Raw genomic sequence first — 5,221 nt, forward strand, 5'->3', positions numbered from 1 at the left:
CTTCAGTATCATTGGCTCTTGATCATATGCTACCTCTTGAAATGGTTATATGAAGAAAAACGTGCCATCAGGATTAGAGGAAGACTCATTAACAACCTGCAATATGCAGATGATACAGCCTTGCTTGCTGAAAGTGACGAGGACTTAAAATGTTTACTGATGATGATCAAAAAGCACAGCCTTTGGTATGGGTTACATCTCAATGTAAAGAAAACAAAAATCCTCACCACTGGACCAACAGCCAACATTCTTATCAATGGAGAAAAGACTGAAGTTGTCAAGGAGTTCATTCTTCTTGGATCAACTATCAACACTCAAGGAAGCAGCAGTCAAGAAATCAAACGACATATTGTATTAGGCCAATCTGCTGCACAAGAACTTTTTAAAGTGTTGAAGAGCAACGATGTCAGTTTGAGGACTAAGGTGCATCTGACACAAGTCAAGGTATTTTCAATAATCTCATTTGCATGTGAAAGCTGGACAGGGAACATGGAGGACCATAGAAGAATTGATGCTTTTGAGTTATGGTGTTGGAGGAGAACATTGAAAGTGCCATGGGCTACAATAGAAGCAATAGATCCATTTTGGAAGAAGTGCACCCAGAATACTCCTTGGAGGCCAGGATGGCCAAACTTCACCTCTCATGCTTCAGACATATTGTGAGAGGGACCAGTCACAGAGAAGGATATCATGTTTGGAGGGTCAGAAATAAAGAGGAAGACCCACAACGAGATGGATTGGCCAAGTGACAGCATCGATGGATGCAAGTGTGGCAATAGTAGTGAGGTTGGCCCAGGATCAGGCAGTATTGTGTTCTACTGTGCATAACGTCGCTATGGGTTGGTTCCGACTCAATGGCATCTAAACAACAACATCTATCTATCTATCTATCTATCTATCTATCTATCTATCTATCTATCTATCTATCTATCTATCTATCTATCTCTATATCTATATCTATATGTTGCTGTTGCTAAATGTCATCAAGTCAGTTCTGACTCATAGCAACCTTGTATGGGGTTCCAAAAAGCAGTTGGTGAGCTTGAACTGCCAACCTTGAAGCCGAAGCCTACCTTACAGTCTAGCTTATTAACCAATTATATATATATATATAAAGAGAGAGAGAGAGAGAGAAAATGTGTGTGTCTTTGTGTCGCTATGGGTTAATGCTCTGGACTTCAAGGTCGGCACTTTGAGCTCACTTGCTGCTCTTCAGAAACCCTAAACAGGGTCCCTATGAATTGGAACTGACTCATGGAGACCCTGCATAGGGTTTTGGAGGAACAGCTGGTTGTTTTGAGCTGCTGACCTTTTGGTTTGCACTCCAGTGCTACCCAAACCGAAGTTTATGTGTATATATATATACACACACATACATGTTGTTGTTGTTGTTGGTAAGTGCTGTGGAGTCCTTTCTGATTCATAGCAAACCTGCATAGGGTTTTCAAGGAGCACAAGGTGGGTTTGAATTGCCATCCTTGTGAGTTGTACATCAGTGCTTATCCTACAACACCACACCAGGAATCCATATATACATACATATATTGGCACTAACAACATCTAAACAAAAAGAAAGAAAAAAAAAGTTAGATTTCAAACTTCTAGCCAAAAAACAAATCAAATGTTTCATGGTGTTCATGGGCTTTGTTTTTTCTTTTTTGACTTATACTTATTAATTGTGGGGAAAATATCTATAGTATTTATTGTTAAATAATATCACATAGGAAAATTCATAGTATCTTATTAACATATGGGAGTTGCTCACATTATATGTTGTTCATATATGTAATTTGTTGTTCATATATGTAAAATCATAGTATATTTTACTATGATTTGGAAAATAGAATTTTGCAGCTGTTTGCATGACTTTTAAAACTTACTGCCTGTTTTAAAAATCCCCAGAGTTTGTGACTGAATTTTATGAAGTATCATATGCTTTATAAGCCTCCCCTTTTTTTTTTTTTTTCCTTTTACTTCTCTTCCTGAATCAGTTGGTGTTTCTGAATAGATGTTTTTTATTCTATAGTTTTCTTTTTTGTTGTTATATGCAGAGGTCTCCTGGGTCATGTAAATTATTTTTAAAAAAGAACGCAAGCAAGAATGTTTCTGTGGTTAATGGATGCTCAGTGCCTCCAGATCCCACCTGAACCAATGTAATTTATATCTTATTATCCATGAGATAAAATGTTTTCTTCTCTTAGAATAAAATTACAACTGTCTTCAAATATGACCTCATTTGAATAAATCTGAATAAACCTTAGGACATTGCATCCCAGAAAACCATAATAGAACCTTACTATTCCCCTGATGTGGTACTGTGGGATAATACACTGGACTGCAAGATTTGTTTGAATCACAAGGTAGGCGGTTGGAACTCACCAGCAGCTACTAAGAAACCCTATATAGGGTCACTATGAGCCGTAACTGACTCGACCGCATTTAACAACCACAACAATTCCCCATTGGATGGGACAGTCATGACATTTTAATTTCAAATGTTTCCTTGAATGAAACATTTGAGAGAGATTTAAAATATTTCAGTAATTCATACATTATGATGTTGTTTTTGTTGTTAAGTGCCATTGAGTCAGTTCCGACCCATAGCGACCCTCTCTCTATAGGGTTTCCGAGGAGCAGCCGGTGAGTTTGAACCACCAACCTTGCAGTTCAAATGGCTTTGCACTCTGGTGCATTAACCCACAGCACCACACCAGGACTCCATAGATAGAGATAGATATATTAATCATTTCTATTATTCCATATCAGTGCTATGATACTGAACAGTTTTCATCAGAACTTTCAGACAAAGGTGAAGTAGAAAGACTTGTGCTCTACTTCCAAAATCCAATGAGCAACCTGAAGAGCACTATATGACCTGGCAGCTTTTCACTGCACTTTATGAGACTTAAAAGGAGCTCTGGTAGCGCAGTGGTTACAAATCAGGCTGCGAGCCGCAAGGTCAGCAGTTTGAAACTACCAGCTGTTCCACGGGAGAAAAATGAGGCTTTCTGCTCCCCTAAAGATTTACAGCTTAGGAAACCCTGTTCAGGGTTACTGTGGGTCGGAACCGACTCGACGGCACTTAACAACAACAACATACAAGACTCAAAGGGCTAACTCAATAGTAGCTAACAACAACAACATAGCAAAGAAAGTTTAGCAAATAGAAGAGCAATCACTATTGTTATTTTTATTTACTACATAATATTGAGGCTTGCTCTATAGGATAACCACTAGACTTCAAGCCTCAAGATTGGTGGTTCAAGTCTACCAGAAGCTCCTCAGAAACACTGTAAAGTTTTCCAGAATCAATGGGTCAGCACTTAACACAAGAATTACATCATATATAACAATCCTGGTATGGCACCATATGGCCATCACAATATTGTTGACCACAAGGTTACCTTTCAAACCCACCAACCTTTCTCCTTAAAACTATACTAGCTTGCTGAGTTGAACCAACTCAACAACACTTAGTAACAACATTGCTGTAGTTGTTGTTAGGTGCCATCATGTTGGTATGGACTCATTGCAACCTTATGTACAGCAGAACGAAACACTACCAGATCTGTGCCAACATCATTATTGTTGCCACTCTTGAGCCCATTGATGTTGCCACTCTGCCAATCCATCTTGCTGGGGTCTTCCTCTTTTTCTCTGATTCTATACCCTACCAAACGTGATATCCTTATCCAGAGACTGGTCCTCCCTGAAAATATGTCTGAAGTATGAGAGATGAAGTTTGGCCATCTTGGCCTCCAAGGAGCACTCTGCTGCACTTCTTCCAACCCAGATCTGTAGGTGTTTTGGCACCCCATGGCACTTTCAATATTCTTCTCCAACACCATAATGCAAAAGCATCAATTCTTCTACGGTCTTCCTTATTCCCTGTCCAGCTTTCACATTGATATGAGGTTATAGAAAATACCCTGGATTGTGTCTGATGTACCTTAGTCCTCAAGCTGACATCTTTGCTCTTCAATGCTTTAAAAAGCTCTTGTGCAGCAGATTGACCTAATGCATTATGTCCTTAGATTTCTTGACTGCTGCTTCCTTGAGTGTTGATAGTTAATCCAAGAAGAATGAAGTCCTTGACAACTTCAATCTTTTCTCCATTGATAAGAATGTTGTTTATTGGTCCAGTGGTGAGGATTTTTGTTTTCTTTACATTGAGATGTAACCCATACCAAAGGCTATGATCTTTGATCTTCATCAGTAGTTTTAAGTCCTCTTCACTTTCAGAAAGCAAGGTTGTATCATCTGTATATTGCAGGTTGTTAATGAGTCTGCCTCCAATCCTGACACCATATTTTTCCTCATAGAACCCAGATTCGTGGATTATTTGCTCAACATACAGGTTGAATAAGCATGGTAAAAGAATACAACCCTTTTGCACAAATGTCTTAATTTTAAACAATTCAGTTTTCCCATGTTCTGTTCGAACAACTGCCTCTTGTTCCATATACACATTCCTCATGAGCACAATTAAGTGTTCCAGAATATTCTTACTTCACGATATTCTCCATACCTTGTCATGATCCACACAATCAAGCCTTTGTGTAGTCAATAAAGTACAGGTAAATATTTTTCTGGTATTCTCTGCTTTCAGCCAAGATGCATTGAACAACAGCAATTATATCCCTGGTTCCACGACCTCTTCTGAATCTGGCTTGAATCTATGGAAGTTATCTGTCAATGTATGCTTGCAGCCATTTCTGTATTACTTTCAGTAAAAGTTTACTTACATGGGATTTGAAAGATATTGTCTGATGATTTATGCATTCTATTGGATCACCTCTCTTTGGAATGGGCACAAATACAGATCTCTTCCAATCAGTTGGCTAGATAGTTGTCTTCCAAATTTCTTGGCATGTAAGAGTGAGTGGCTCCTGTGCCACCACACTTTCTTGAAAGATTTCACTTTTGATTACATCAATTCCTGGTGCCTTGTTCTTTGCCAATTCCTTAAATGAACTTTGAACTTCCTTTTTAGTATCATTGGCTCTTGATCATATGCTACCTCTCAAAATAATTGAACATCAACCATTTCCTTTTTGTATAGTGACTGTGTGTATTCCTTCCAGCTTCTTTTGATGCTTTCTACATCATTCAATAATTTGCCCAAATAATCCTTCAATAATGAAAGTGGAGGCTTGAATTTTTTTCTTTAGTTCCCCCAGCTTGAGAAATGCTGAACATGTTCTTCCTTTTTGGTTTTCTG

The sequence above is a fragment of the Chrysochloris asiatica genome, unplaced genomic scaffold (assembly GCF_000296735.1).
Source record: "Chrysochloris asiatica unplaced genomic scaffold, ChrAsi1.0 scaffold00175, whole genome shotgun sequence".
In the NCBI taxonomy this organism is placed as follows: domain Eukaryota; kingdom Metazoa; phylum Chordata; class Mammalia; order Afrosoricida; family Chrysochloridae; genus Chrysochloris; species Chrysochloris asiatica.